Below are 17,502 nucleotides of genomic sequence, written 5' to 3'. Positions count from 1 at the left end.
AGCTCTGGTCATTTAATTCACTTCAAAGTGAGTGCACAGTGACAATGCTATAAATAAAGGAATAAGTGAATATTTCTAACCCACTGGATCAGGACACAGTGAGAAGAAATGAAGCACTGAAGTAGGATGATTTAGTAGTGTGACCATAAGCAAATGCAAGTTTATTTACTTTCTCTATAAAATATTAACCCCCCTTTTTAAACATGTTATTGCATACCCATAATCATAACTCTCATTTCCTCTCCACAGGTAAATATATCTTATTTTCTCACCATTTATTTTTTTAATGTATTGAAGTTTACTTTAGTAACAGATTTCTAAAAAAAAAAATCTTCCCTGAAAGTCAGCAGTAAATATGTGCTATTGCCCTGTCTGGTGTGATTCAGTGGACTGAGTGTTGGCCTGTGAACCAAAGGGTTGCTGGTTCGATTCCCAGTGAGGGCACATGCCTGGGTTGCAGGCCAGGTCTCCAGTTGGGCACAAAAAAGGCAACCACACATTGATGTTTCCCTTCCTCTCTTTCTCCCTCCCTTCCCCTCTCTAAAAATAAATAAATAAAATATTTTTAAAATATGTGCTGTTAATTCAAGTAAATTCTTTAGTATTTTATTAAGTGTTAAATCCATCCCAAATCATTTAGTTCCCTATACTCTGGCTACCACTCTGTTCTCTTTTTAACAAATATATTCTTATGAATATTCCTTTTATATTCTCTCTCCCTATATTTCTTATACATATTATGGATATGTCCAAAATATTTAACTCTTTTCTAACTGTCTCTTGAACATTGGACAAATGCATCTGCCTTATGCCAAAAATAGGTATCAAACTTTACATAAGTCATTTGCTCTAAGATTGTGTATTTGGAGAAAATTATTTTTATTTTTTTAACTTTTCTTTTCAGAAAAAGGAGTCATCTTATTCTCTTACTCTTAGTTACATCTCAACTGCAATTATACATTCCTATTAAAAGTTCCTTATAGCCCTGGCTGGTGTAGCTCAGTGGATTGAATGTGGGCTGTGAACCAAAGGGTTGCCAGTTCAATTCCCAGTCAGGGCACATGCCTGGATTGCAGGTCAGGTCCCCAGTGGGGGCTATGTGAGAGGCAATCGCACATTGATGTTTCTCTCCCTCTCATTCTCCTTCCCTTCTTCTCTCTCTAAAATTAATTAAATAAAATCTTTAAAAAGACTTCATTACAAATATTATTCTATCAGTCCATCATTACCACTATTAACACGTTAATTCACCCTACCGCCTTGCATCCTATAGCTTTGTTTGAAAGAAGTGATTGACTAATCCTCAAAGGGTAACTTTTTCTGCCAAGGATAGTGTGAATGTCAGTCAGCAATTTGAGATAAATTAGAGAAAGGTAATCAGAGTAGCTGTGTGCAAGTGTTAAACCTCGTCCAAGTGACAAAATGACTATCATAACTATAATGCAGTCAGCAAAACATGATTTTCTTCAATAAAACTTGAGAACATGTATATGATTAATAATCTGGCATCAAAATCAATAAGCCAAAACCTAAATAATGTAGGCAGAATTAGACTGAAATACAATCATTATGACATATTATCCCACAGCAATAATAATGAATTAAGCAATGTGCATGAAAAACTATAGTTGATAATTCAATTATGCATCTTTTTATTTAGATATACTGTATATACTATACATAGTCTTCAATATTTTATAGTCTCCACCTTTAAATTTATCATATATATACATATATATATGTTCTTGTAAATATATATAAGAACATCTCAAGATCTCTACATATCTCCATACCCACCATTCTAGTTTAAAGCAACATCTTTTCTTTTTCTTTTTTTTTCTGCTGCACTACACCCTGGGACAGGGTTGGGAAACATAATTGTATAGTAACAAATAGTAAGTACTTCAGGATTTTCTGGTTAGGAGGTAAACTGAGAATATATGTAGTTATAGACAGCTCTCATAATCTGCAGTTGGTTTGTTCTAAACAGTCATTTTGTTTATATAGTCTCTACAAACACTGAATTAGCAAATACTGAATTGCTTCTCCTAGGGGAAATATGAGTGTGGGTATCTGTGAGCCTCTGATCGAACATTTTTATCAATCATGCAATACTTAAACTTGTTTCCAATGTGCTGCTGTCTAAAGATACCTTATTTATTGTATATTGTTCATTCATTAACATTGAACTCACAGCCAACAGCACTACAATTCATGCCTGAGCAGATCTTATTTAAAACATGTGTTTTCTCCATAAAGTACATCACAGCCTTCTTGCACCTTGAAACACCAAACAGCACATTAGCATGTCTCGAGGGGCCATTTTAAACAGTGAAATCACCCACAAAATGCACAAGAATGGAAGAAATATGTGACACCAAATATACTTGGAGGAATGTACAAGTTTCAGTAAGAAGGCCAAATCGAGAAGTGAGAGTGTAGCGTTGTTTAATCTCAGCTGGGAACAGGCTCATGGGTTGACTCATACCTTCTGCTGCTCTGTCTGTGTGCAGGTCTGCTGATGACTCGTCGAGTTTGGTGTCACAAATATATTTGAGTGAGCAGGCAAATTTGCAAATACAGTATCCATGAATAAAGAGGATCAACTGTACTTATATAAGTCATTTAAGAATATAAAACAATTCTTAGTCCATGGGTTTTTGTCAAAGAGGATGGGGGCTTGCTTTGGCTGTGGTTTGCTGGAACCTAAATTAGACTCCTCATAGGATCTGTCTTTACTCACTCTGTTCTCCCCAGAATCCATCCTCAAGTAAGTATGCACACTCTCCAACACGATACAATTCATGCCTTGTTTTTATTCAAATTTATTCAAAAGATTCTCATTATTTCTAAATAAGAGACAAGCTCCCTGCTGTGTCCCACAAATTTCTGCAAGTCTTCAGACTTAGGCCCTATACTTGCTCACAGTATCATAGACAGAGATTTTCTAGATGTTATTAGAATACACCAAACTTGTTTCTATTTCAAGGTCTTACTGCATTTGCTTTCTCCAGCAGAGAACACCTGTACATTAGATGTTTAAAAAAAAACAATGCTTTATCTCATGCAGGTGTCTGCTATTGTTTTCTATGAAGAAAAGTATGTTATCACAGAAGCAGATTAGTGGTTGCCTAGGGACGGGGGGATATAGGATAACAACTAGGGGGTACATGGTTTATTTTTGAGGTACTAAAATGTTCTAAAATTGATTGTGGTGATATGATAGATGCACAATTTTGGGAATATACTTAAAGATACTGAATTATATGCTTTACATGGGTGTACTATATGGTTTATGATTTCTACCTCAGTGAAGCTATTAAAAATAAAACGGCTATTCCACTTCTTTCTCTTGTTTTTATGTTGAATTTTTAGTATCATTTACTACTACTTTACATTACATTACGTATTTACTTTGTTTTTGTCCACTGTTTCCCCATGAGAACAGGGACCTCACCATATTTTTCAACACATCTAGAAAAACACCTTGACACTTAGTAGATGCTCAATAAATATTTGCTCCCTGAATGGATGTTGAAAGATTATGCTTACTCTGTGATTGTATCATTCTACCCATTTTATTCTTAGGCCATTTGCATAAATTACAAGGTATAGGAAAAGCTACATTTTTATTGAACTTCATCCAGATCATACTTCGGCATCTTTAAATCTTCCATTTCCTATTGTTTGTTGACTTTCCAAGCTCTGGTAACATCTTTAAAAATAGTTTCCATTCATTCACTAAACATTAATATTCTTTATCTGTCATCTGTATAAATCATTAAATGGTTAGTAATTTACTGATATCTATAACCTTTTTACCATAATTGTAACAGTATAAACATCAAATTAGAAATGCAGAATTGCAGTCCCTAACCAAGAAACACTGAATCAAAATCTACATTTTCATGTGATCCCAGCATGATTTATATGCATGTAGAATTTGAGAGGCACTGGCAGTGGGCAAAGATGGCCAAATACTAATCTGGAAGCTAATAGTATCTTTTACATGTTTACACAATCCAATGCAGAGCTAAGGAAAATTATACAAGAGAGATTATTACCCTAAGGATGTTGAAAGAACACTACTCTTTGATCACTCTAGAAGATCACAAACCCATCCTAGTGAAGTCTGAGATGGCTTCCCAAAGGGTATGACCCTGGAACTGAGTTAAGAATTTAATGAAGAGGAGAATGTAATTAGTTAGTATTAAGCAAGTGCTTGATAAATGAAATATATGATATTCTTTTAAGAACAAATGTCAGATAATATTCATCTTTTATTCCCAATGGTTCCTGGTCCTTAGTAAATATTAATAGAATTATTTAATAAATAGATTAATAAATTTATTGCATATTTAATGCGTCTCTGCACCATTGAATATTTGTTAAGCTAATTGCAATAAATGTGGAAAATACCTTCGTTACCACTATATAGCATATATCTTACATGTAGAACAATCATAGTTCTCTTCATGATCAAATATTTCTTTATTTCCAGGACAATTAACTTCTCATTTAAACTATTGCTTCCCCAAAATTAGTATTGTCAAATCATACATTAGAATGTTTTATAATTGTTATGTAAATGTTAGTTTGTTCTCCTTGTTGGGCTAATGTGTTCCATGTCCTGGTATTTGTGCCTCTGAACCAACAATGCTGAAAACCATGCATGATTTGATATTTTGATTTAGTGTTCAGTCAATTTAGTCATGTATAAAATAAGGAACAAAGGAGGCTGAAAAATTATAGCAAGATGTCTAAATCTGCACTGGCAACCTGTAATATCTCTAATTTTTAAACTATAGAGAAGGTTTTAATTGAAACACTAATTACACAATAATATTTCAGTAATTTTATTTGTTGTTTTTAAGACATATGTACAATTACTGCTTTATTATTTACATTTAAACAAAAATCTTTTTAGTTTTTTTCTAGGAGAAACAGAAATATAAAATATTTTATAGTATACTTGTCAACTACATGTAATGTAGGAATTCAATAGAGATCAATTGAGATTATTAAAAGAATAGCTGTATTCCTTAATAAATTATTTCTCTTAAAAACTGTATGGTATTGCAATCACTTCATTATAACACTGATAATAAGGGCTCTTTTAGATTTAATGAATTTTTTAACCTTTTGAGTATTTACTGTTCCTAAAGTATCTAAGATTAGGAAAAATTGCCTTTACGAATTATAGTAATGAACTGAATTGCTGAGGTTTGTGAATTATTGAGGCACTTATGAATGGACCAAGGAATGTACAGTGCTTTGGGATATACATTACCTCATTTTAAATAAGCTTGACATACCAGAGTTCATTTGTCTTGAGCTTTAATCACATGAATTTTCATCATGTTTTTAACTATCTTTAATATGTCAAGCATGACAATGAACAGAAATCAATGCTACCTCTAATTTCATTGATCATATTAAATCACTTCAGCAAAATATAGCTAACAAGTGAACACTTTGAGAAAAATACTTGTATTTTATTTGGGGCAACAGTTTCTTACCTATAAGCTGTAATCCTTACCAATATTTCAAAATCAATATTTATTAGAGAAAAGGGCCTATAACAAGTATAGTGTTACAATTTTTATTGGATTTTCCTTGCACTGTAATCAGCCCTGCAAATAACAACTCAGGGTTCAATTCACATTTGAGGAAAGATTTTGATATATATTCATGTCAAATGTAAGGTTGCAGTTTATATTTTTCATCTAGAAAATAAATTGCTATTTCAAAAATTGTTTTCTTTCCCTTAATACTTTTATTGCTTCTTCTACTTTAAATTCAGGCTACCTAGATATATGGATGCAATCACAAGTGCTATATTGTTATAATATATATGTATATATAAATATATGCTATAATCAGATATTACAAAATCATACAAAGCAACTGAATATGTAGTATTTTAATGTTGTTTTATATCTAATTGATTAATTTATTCTATCTGATTTTATTTTTGAATTATTATTAATATTTTCTCTGTTTCTTGAATTTTATCTATGCATGACAAGCATATTTATTACTAGTTGACATTTAAACATGATTCTGCTTGGAAAAATTGTTAGCTAATATGATAATAGATATTTTTTCTGTGTGTAAAAATTGTTAGCTACACAATATATTTTTAAAAATCTCAACCTTGTTGAGTTTCATAGGGTCTATACAAAACCTGTCAAAATATGAAAGAAAAAAATAACACTCAGCAGACTGTGGGACAAGTGGTGAGAAACATGTTCCTGAATGAGATAAAATATTTTAGAATAACTTTGGTTTAAAAACTGTCAGTCCTTGGCTTTTTTCCGAATTATTTGATTCTCTGCACTGTTTAAGGTTACAATGAAAAATGAATTATATCAATGCTAAAGATATTATTCTACATTTCAACTATAACTTTCAAGTAAAATTAATATGCTAAAAAGAAAAATGTATATGCAGTTGTATTTAAGAGCATACAATCAAAGATACTGAAAAAATTAGGCTTTTAATTGCATTTATTGATTTCAAAGTGAGAAAAACAAAGTATGAAAAACCTGGTGTTAATGATAACATCTATAACAAACATCTCCTGATACTGAATCAAATTGTTTGAGAAATAAAGATACTAATATGTTTATACATAGGGCTATTCAAATTATTTATATTTTTGTAGAAAACATCTTGGGTTTGCTATCTGATTACTGATTACTGCTTACAAACTAAGGAGGAAAAAGTCTAAAATTTTGGCCAGAATCAAGAAAGACTAAAGTGAGATTTTACAGGTAACAGAGGGCAAGCCATCAGTTGAGATGTGATTAAGCCATTGTTCCTGTTATCCTAGAGAGCCATACTGTGTTTCTCATACTTCCAGGTTGGTCTGTAAAGGTTAATTCTTAAGAGTCACAAGCTTATTCCTTGGCAATCTTCTGTACATACAGACTTTTTTAAAAATATATTTTTATTTTAGTGCAAACAACAACAAAAACATGTAATACCAGATAGTCTTTTTAAATTTTTTTCTTTGTAGATATTATGTGTTTTCTACATCGTTATAAGATTTCTCTCTTAATGTTATCAGAATATTTACGTGTAACTTTTTAAAAAATCATCATCATCATCATCATCATCTTTTTTATGGTGTTTTTGTGTGTGGGTGGTAGTAAACATTTTATTTTGTTGTTCAGGTACAACTGTCTGTATTTTCACCCCTTTGTCTTTGTCTTTGTGTCCTTTATACATGTTCCTTGATGACCCTTCCCCCTTTTCCCCCATTCCCCCTCCCCCTCCTCTCTGGTTGCTGTCAGTTTGTTCTTTATTTCGATGACTCTGGTTATATTTTGCTTGCTTGTTTGTTTTGTTGATTAGGCTTCACTTATAGGTAAGAATATATATGTAACTTTTTTTTCCTTGTTATTCTGACCTGGAATTCTATGAATTCCTACTCCGGCAACTAATTATCAACTTATCTCCAAAGTTTTATAGTTGGAATGATAATTTATAGGGATTGCTTAATCTATGGAGTTCACAGATCTCTAAATCCATAACTTATCTGCACCCAGCTACACAGATATCCTCACTGGAGTACTCCAGACTGGTTCTCCAGGTCCTTGCCCCTCCCGTAGAAATTTTGTACTGGTTTCCTCTGCAATGGTGTGAACAAAGCACCAGACTTCACTTGATCCAACTAACAGAAAGTATACTTTAAAATTGGTAAAAGAATGAAAGCAAAGGTTATGTTATTGTTTGGAGGGTGGTAAGAAGAATACGTTCAAGTATTATGATCTCAGTTCCAGAGTTTTTCTTCTATAAGCTTTGCCTCATCAATGCTACAGCTGAAACATGCAAGGCAGAAGTACTGGCTCAAACAAGCTAAGTTTCTTACCTGAACAATATAGTCTGATCATTTTGATTTTCAGTGACAAGAGAAAGCAACAAATTATAGATCATGTGATATTTCCAACTTTCCTATTTCCAAGTTTTTTGCTAGGCAAAAAGTTTATGTGATTGTTTATAACTATAAATTCAAATGTTACCATTTCAACATATTTATCAATTTGTAACATGCATTTTTTCTTTATTGTCTTCCTCTTGATGAAATTTACTGCTTGATTAACTATTACATTTCTGACATGATTTGAAAAATGTAGACAATAATTGAACAGCCTCCTTCTAGGACGACCTAAATCTATAGTTCTCTTTTTTAAAAAATTCCACATCAGGAAAGCATCATGGTACTGATATACTAAGGTTTAGCTGAGGTATAATGCAAATAAAATGTTTAAGCTACATTTCTAATTATTCTTCAACTAAATTGATCTTCTTTGCATTAAATATATTTTGTTAGGGTGTTTACAGGCCACTGGTCTCTTACTAATATGTCTTGAATATAAAGTTGAAATTGGTGACTTTGATTAAACTTTAAAATATGAGATGGCAATTTTATTGATGGCTATTTCTGTGAAACAAGAAGGGGGACATATTGCATCTGCTTCAGTTTTTGAAAGGATATAGAATTAATTTAATTTGCTTATTCAAACATTCTTCCTATTTGGCTGCTGTGCAAAAGCAAGTAAAATACCCATATTAAGAATTGTATAAAGGACTAAAAAACTTGCAGATTATCCTACTTGCAAGACAAAGTTTTCTTAGGCTTTTATATCCTCACCAATGCCACTAAAAAGCATAAGACATCTTAAGCATTTTTAAACAGAATCTTGACAAAAGTTATGTGAATTCTGTGGCATGAGGAGAGATGCCAACACTTAATTTAGATTATTTTCTTGGTTTTCACTAATCTCCTGATTGGTTTAGTATGGAATTTATTTTTGACTCTAGATTAACATTTGAAAACATGTTGCCTACATAGTACCACTCCCCTGCTTCAGTTCTATTGTAAGCAGCATTTAGTACAGCAGTGATTCTTATTGAATGTGGACATTATTTCACATTCTTTCTCACCCAGTAATGTAGAACAAATATATCTATTTATTCCATTTGGAATGTCAGATAATATTTTTAATTCTGTTTCCCAGTTGACTGGTCCATATTATTTTGTGTCACACACACACACACACACACACACACACACACACACACACACCTTATCCAACAGTCCATCTTTCTACGATTTTTAAAACTTTCACTAATGTAATTAGTAGGTATGATTTTCTAGGAAGCATGTATTTATCAGAAAAAGGACAAGCTAAGCTAACTCATTGTCAAAAATGGTTTTAATAACAGAGAAATTTACTTTCACACAATAATATAGAGGGAAGTGGCCCTGGACCTTTGAAAGTTTAATTACAAAAGGTTATCGTATGAGCCAAGATTATGGAGCTGTCAGGCTGGCTCTGATTTCAAAGTATTGCTTCCCTCTCCAAGTTCAAGGTAGCAGTCATGCCATCTCTTCACCAGTAGGGATGGGGGAATTCAATCCTTGATGAGATGACCCAGAATTTTTAGGTGATGCTGTGTGGGAAGATAATAAACTCTTGTTTAGGCTGGCAACAATGTGCCCATATAAACTGGTGAATACTCTTCCTAAAACTAATAGATGGATGCTAGGGATAACTGAATTCTTTGGCACATGTTAAGAATACTGGATGGATTACTATTGTCATGTGAGGAAAAGTTTTTTGTATCAGCAATCGTCATGACAGACACTTCTGTAAAGAGAGTAATTCAGCTATAATATACATTTATAAATTGATATATGTAAAAGACAGTAAAGATTTTTCTAATTTGCTAGGATTTTGTTTTGTTTCATTTTGTTTCCATTTTAGTAAATGGAGATTGCATACCTCTATGTACTTATGGGGAAAAAAAAGATCTAAAAATCATTTTTTCTTCTCTTTCTTCTTCCTCTAAACCCAAATCCTTGAAAAAAAATTCTTAGATATCTATTTCCAAAAGACTTACTAAATTTCTTCACTTCCTATATTATAGTCCAAATGACTTAAGAACTTGTATAGCAATAATCTTTTAACTCACTGCTTGACTTTTTCTATTACTACTTTATAATGATCCCCAGTTAAGCACCAAGCTTGGTCTGTTAAAAAAAATGTCACTCAACTTCCAATAACTCTCCAAAAGCTTTTTCTTTGCAGTTTGAGTATAATCCAAACTCCTTACTGTGAAAATTTTCTCAGTCCGATCCATACATTTATCTTCAATCCCATCTAGATCCACAATCTCACTTGCTCAAAATATCCTAGGTTTGCTGGCCTTTGTGTATTGGCTGCCCAGGCAAACTTAATCTACCCTCAGGCTCTTTGTAACTGATTCTTCCAGCCTGCATCACATTTTTCCAGCACATTTTTTCCCATAGCTAGGCTATGCTTGTTTTTCAGAATTCTACAAAACTGTTATCTCTCAGTTATTTCTTCTCCTCCTAACCATTCTATTCATTGTAGTCCCTTTTCCACCATTACTCCTTTATGTGCATATGGAACAAATTGCTATGTAAAACATATCTTATTTATTTTTATCCCCAAAGAATATAAATTTTATCAGAGAATAAGTAATACTAATTCTTTCTGATCATTGTATCCCCAGAATCATACAGTGCTTGAAACGTATTAGGTTTTCAAGACATAATCTCCATTGAGTAATTTGATGTCTCTATCCCTTTCAGTATCTCCTGTTCCATGTGAACAATTCTCTAATACTTACCAGCCTTTTCAGTATTTAGATGTCATTTTTCCTCTGGAATTTCACTGAGTAGCAGTTAGTATCAGCCAGCAGTGGCTTCAGCTCCTGCTGTTTCCTAATTTACTTCCCTCCTCTCCTCACAGCCTGTTATTGGTTCCATTCTCTTAGTACTTCTAGTGCACAAGTTTGTTTGGAAAACAATTTAATAAGAAACTCGATATTGCTAAATTTTCCTTCCATATGTAAAAATATATTTAGATATAACACGAAGGGTAGACTAATACTTATATTTAACATTTTTCACAGCAATTTCTCCATGTTCCTTAAATGTGCACCCAGTGTTGACTCCCTAAGCTGGCTACCAAAAAGATTTGTGTTAACTCTTACCAGTGAGTAAATATGTGTTTAATTTCCTCATTAGGAAAGTTTTTGCTAAGTCAATATTTCTTTATTTTAAAAATAATTTATATTATTATTATAAGAGATATTTAATTTTTAACTTGGGAAAGATAGCTTATATATTCATGAGTTTTCAAAAATAGTAAAAAGATTTTTTTTTAATTTTATTGGACTCAGTAAAAATATAGTATGTTATATCAGATGACTTTGTCTACTAGTAATAAAATCTCAAAGTCAGAATTGCTAAAACAATAAAAAAGTTTACTTGCATGAACACAGTTGCAGAAAGACTAACTCCAGAGACTATATATTAGGGTTCTCTCACATTCTTCCCTTCTATCCCTTAGAGTATGACTTTTTCCAATAACTAGTATGGTCATATTTTGCATACTTCTGAAAACATCAAGACAGAGCAAAACAATCACTTTGTTTGTTTTTTATTGATAACATGAAACCCATTTTAAAAACATCTCAGAAGACTACACTGAGGTCACATTTCAAGAGGGTTCCACTAGCTGACAAGGTAAGTAGAATTTCTGTCCTATGATTGCCTCAGTTGAATCTCTTATGGTAAAAGACATCATATGGAATAAAACAAGTATTTTCTGGTATTTAGATACAACATAGCAGTGTAATAACACACATCCCTTTGAGAATAAATATAGATTATTATATTAAAATATAGCTTTAGTATTTAAGATCGATGAGGTGATCCTGACATTTGCATTCTGATGACTCCCAAATAAATTCAGAACTGCTCCGCTAAGTTATATTTGGATTAAAAGGTGGAAGTATTTTTTAATTGTCATAATACATTAAGAGGTAACTGGCACATTGTGGTCACAAGTCATGCATGATAAATATGCTGCAATACACAGATTAGTCTTACACAATTGAACATGTTAAAAACCTGAGCTGCTCATACTTTTGTAAAAAATCATATAATACACATATCGATATCAAAAGCAACAAAAATGTAGATAGATATGTAGATTTATAAATAATCATATACATCACACTGTAAGCTATAAAATTTGAATAATGCATTCAATTATTCCCTTTGGCAATTTAAACTTACATGAGCCCTGTGCTCCTGAAAGACAACCATGATTAGGAAGTCTCCCAAACATTTTCCATTTCAAGAACTGCCTCTTTCCTATATGACTTCTATAACACTCAACAAATTATTCCTTATTTTACCTATTACAAGGTCATGTAGTCTTTCCAAATTCCCATTCTGTGCCTCATTAATGATTGTACCCACTGAACAACCTGGACAAAATCCTTACTGATTGGACTTGAACAAACTTTAAATTTCTCCTATTTTCACAGGGTACAGAACTTCAAACCACCATCAGTCTGTGCTGATAACTGAACGTGGAACAACGTGTCTTCAATGTTGTGAGAATATGGTGTAAAAAAAATACGTTAAGGAAACTTAACTCAATATCGGAGATGATGAAGGGAGGGATCTCACATATCACTCATCACAGCTTACATAGACCAGCAGGAAGAAGGACTATTTCTCCTCTACTGCCAACAGCAAGCTGCCCTCGACAGCCAATGAGAAGCCACTACCAATCCCAACTCTCATATTCCTCCACTAAACTTCTGTTCAGAAGAATTACTCCTAACTTCCTGCTTTCCGCTATACAAGAACACTCTTTTCCTTTGTTCTCTAGACTTAAGGTGGGCCATAGTTTGCTTGTCCTGAAGTGCAATTTCCCTGCTTCTCCCAAATACTCTAGATTTTGCTGGCTGAGTTGCTTACTATTTTTTAAAGTTGACACAATTATTTAAACAAGCTCCCACTACTTGCATATTATTTAAATGCTTACAATTTTAAATGTAAAGCATCATAGTGAATCAACAAATAGAACTTTGGAGAAGTGATTGGGATTAATGCTTTCTAAAAACAAATCAACATGTACATTTTTGATTATGTGCTTAGTTCAGTTCCTTCTGAGGAAAAAATAATTTAATAATTGAATTTCTAAATTGATACTGACAATTTAATATGAGAGAGTTTTTGACACACTAAACTGTGTCTTACTTAAGTAATACCAAAATTGCGGTACATACTCGACAAGATAAAGCAGAATACAGGCTCCTGCTCAGTGCCAAAATCTTTTCCAGAAATTTTTTCCTCTCAAATGTGAGCTTAGCTCCTTAAAGAACATTTGTAATTACTTGAAATTAGTAGGTCAGATGCTTATTTGCATATTTATTGACATTGCATTATTGATGTTCCTTCAGTTGCTATAATTTTTACCTTAACATCTGGTGTTGCTATTAGGTCACCTTCACTTTTTTCTCCTTTTCTAAAGTAATTATCTGTTTATAATGAGACTGTAAAACCTTCAACTTTAGATTCTGCTGGAGTTTTGATTTTTCTTATGTAAACTGTGCTGTGTTCTCATTAAAAATGAGGTGATTTAAGTAATAATGTATTTTAATGTAGATATGACTGTTAATTGGCTTTTTAAAAATAAATTTATACCCATCCTAATCACTAAGAAAAATCACATACTCCATGTGAACATTTATAGACCATACAGATTCAAGCTGAAAACTTGAAATGCCTACTTTAATAAACAAATATGAAATGTGACATTTACCATATTTGGTCAAGTCTTGTGACTCCCAAAATTTATTTTTCCCAATATCATTCACAACAGAAGATATACTATGGTATATCAGTTTATTTTCCACAGATATTCCATACAATTGAATGATTATGTACATACACAAAATATTTTGATATAAAAGTATTCTTAATAAACATTTTGATAAGGCCAGCTTCCAATATCCCAGTGAAATGCTCAATTCTTTCTCTCTCTCCCAAGGGGAGCATTGCAAATTAGAAGTGAAAAGCCCAAATGAAACCTGAATGTTCTTCTATCTTTCTTCCTGAAGTTAAACTCTTCACTCTCCAACTTTGTCTCCTTGAGCTTCAAGTCATAGAAAATGAGACAGAGACTAAAAAAAAAATCCCAGTTACCTTGACAGACCCACAGGGCACAAGCAAGAATTATGTTGCCTTTATCCCCCTCATCTTTCCTACCGAATGACCAGTGCTCCCTTATTATCATTATTTTATTTTTGGAACTTTTTCCTGAAAGAGATAGTGTTTCTTTCCACTTAGTAGTTATCAGATCTTACTAACTTTTGAAATATTTTCCTTTCTAATTAATTAAATTTTTAAATTATTCTAAGAGTTTTGTATTTCTTACCAAAGGTCTTTAACTTTTTATGATTCCTTGTCATTCTTTCCCAAGATTCCTCCCTAAAGATATAGAGTTGGGCTAAGTATAACATAAAGCCGACTGGCTAAATACTATGAAAAATATTATTTGTATATAAAGAAGAATTAAATTAAAAATGTAAAACTGTAAGTTCTAAAATGTTATATATGAGTAATTTATGTGACTAATTTATTATACTCCATATCCCCATTATAAAAATTCCAGGACATCAAAGTCTAAATCAAAATTTTCAAATATATTCAAACTGTTAAATGTATCATTTGTATTTATATATCTCAAATTTTAGGTCATTGTATTGAATGACATTGATTGATTATTAAACAACTTTTCAAGAAAAAATAAAAAAACAGGTTATCTACAAATAAACCAAACAGATTAAGGATTCTCAAATTATGCAGCAATAAATTTATTCTTTTTCAAATTTAAGTCTATTTATAATAAGAGAAAAATACAGTAAATGTGACCCCAAAGAGCAAAATTTTAAAAAATGTTGCTCACCATAATTAATGAAGCAATACTATATGGATAAATACGTGTAAGTGTGTGAGTCTGTGTATATGTCTCCCTTTCTCTTTTGGAGACATAGGAGATGACAAAATAGGAATGACATTCCTCCCTCTACCATTCTAACATTCCCTAAAAGTTTACCATATGCTTAGTGGTGGGAATTATTCAATAAGTGCACATTCAGTGCCTTACACACTAGTTAAATATAATTTAATGCAATATCTTTAAGAAAAATAATTTGACTTAAAGATGCTGACATTTTAAAGTCATTTGTTTTATTCCAGTAAGAGAAAATTGACACTTATCAGCATTGAAGAAACAATAAAAATTAAGTATAACTGTGTGGCCTTAAGAGATGTTAGAAGAAAAAAATGATGAAAAATAAGGATACAGAAAACACATTCAATTTGTTTATTACTATCACTAAGAAATCTTAAAATTAATATATAGTCAATAAGTCTATGAATAAAATGGCTTCATATAACTGATTTTGATATTTTAATTTTTTCTTATAATAAAATTGATACATAATTTCATATTTACTATAATGGCTATATAGATACATACATATGTATAAACTAATCACCATTTATTACTTCAGTGACATCCTTGTATTAAAAAAATCCAATTCAAGTTTATAATTTATGAACAAAGAAATTACTAGAAGTATTTAATTTAAACAAATATATAATTTTGAAAGAACCACTCTCATCTTTGGTTGATACATGCACATTTATACATTTTCACAGTAATTCATATTTCTTTGCCTCTCAGGTAAAGAGCTCCGTGGACCTACTTTATTTACTTAGTAATTAATGTTTAAAAAATACTGAATATTAACCCTGGCTGGCATAGCTCAGTGGATAGAGCCCGGGCTGTGAACCAAAGTGTCGCAGGTTTGATTCCCAACCAGGGCACATGCCTGGGTTGCAGGCCATAACCCCCAGCAACCGCACAACTGCGCATTGATGTTTCTCTCTCTCTCTCTCTCTCTCTCTCTCTCTCTCTCCCTCCCTTCCCTCTCTAAAAATAAATAAATAAAATCTTAAAAAAATACTGAATATTTACTATGGACAAGTGAAATTCTAAAATATATTAATTATTTATAATCCAGATTTAAAGAAAATCATTTTGCTATTTTAACACAAACAGAAAATGTTCCTAACCTATTTATCATTACTACTCTATTTGGTTCCTTAGTAATACTCTTGAACACAAACTTTTCTAAATACTAGTGATTGGATGATGAAATTATTGTAATGTATTTTTCAAGTTTACAGTTTGTTATTCTACCAAAGGAACTGATATTGTTACTTATTATTTGGTGAGAAATAGAAAAAGACCATGTACAGAGAAGAATGAAAGAGAAAGCACAGAACAAATTGTTAGACAAATATCACACATATGATGTATTTGGAACTGATCATGCTACACTTCACTCACTTAATCCAGTGATCATAAATTGGGTGATTTTTCTAAGCTCCCCAGCTCCAAAAGCCATTTAGTTGACAAGTTTTGACACTTTTTTATGTTCTCTGTTTATTGATTTCCAATGGAATTCCCATCTAAATTGATGAATGTGTATCCACACTAAGGAAAAATGTTCTTTGTTCTTCTTGCCCCTTCAAAGTGAATCTAATAATGGAAATTTGCTCTAAAAAACCAAGGTCAAGAAAAACAAAGAGAAAATAGTATTAAAGTTAATAATATAAATGAAGCAACCAAATAGATTGTGGATGCAATCCACAGCAACAAAAAATTTGAAGGTTATTATATACTTATGGCAAAATCTTGTCTCAAGGCTTTATATTTAATATATGTGTTTGAGAAGATTTTTATCTATATTTATCAGATATACATATACTTTTTGTAAAAATGTTTTGCAGATCTAAAGATGGTTGCACATACTGAAAAAATAAAAATCTCTCCTTAAGCAAATAGCTTTGGAGCACTAACATGTGAAAAATATTATTTTTAATCTAACAAACTTCTACACAACAAACCTGCTTTATAGGCATAACATAATTGGAAATATTTTGCATAAATATGTGCGTCTTGACCTTTTCAAAATCATGAATAGGTATGGAGAGCAAGAGAGATTGAAAGACAATAGCAATAATTAAAAGCCCAGAAAGGGTCCATCAAGTCATAGAGTATTTTACTGGTCAGGAACTGAAAAACAAATATAGCTTTGTCATAAACATAATTGAGGATAAATGACCAAGAGAATATTTCATTCACATTGGTGTTCCTGGCATTTGCTGACAAAAGCTGAGTGAGGAATAACTTTCTCTTAAACATATCAAATTAATTTGCATAGTTAACACTTCTCTAGTATAAATAAATTATATATATATATAATTTATATATATATATATATATAATTTAAATATATATATATATATTTAAAATTCATCTGAGGACTTGTTTATAGATTCTAGAGATATGGGAAGGGAAGGAGAGAGAGAAGGACAGAAACATCAATGTGAGAGAGAAACAATGATTGGTAGCCTCTTGTACATGCCCGGACCAGGGACCAACAAACAACCTAGCAATATGCCCTGACTGGGAATTGAACCTGCAGCCTTTAGGTTTATGGGATAATGCTCCAACCACCTGAGTCACAATGGCCTGGACATTTTCTTAGAAATATTTTATTTTAACCTCTGTATGCCTACATAATAAA

The sequence above is a fragment of the Phyllostomus hastatus genome, unplaced genomic scaffold (genome assembly GCF_019186645.2).
Source record: "Phyllostomus hastatus isolate PE091 unplaced genomic scaffold, TTU_PhHast_1.1 phas_contig_29, whole genome shotgun sequence".
Taxonomy (NCBI): domain Eukaryota; kingdom Metazoa; phylum Chordata; class Mammalia; order Chiroptera; family Phyllostomidae; genus Phyllostomus; species Phyllostomus hastatus.
Note: the sequence above shows the minus strand (reverse complement) of the source record.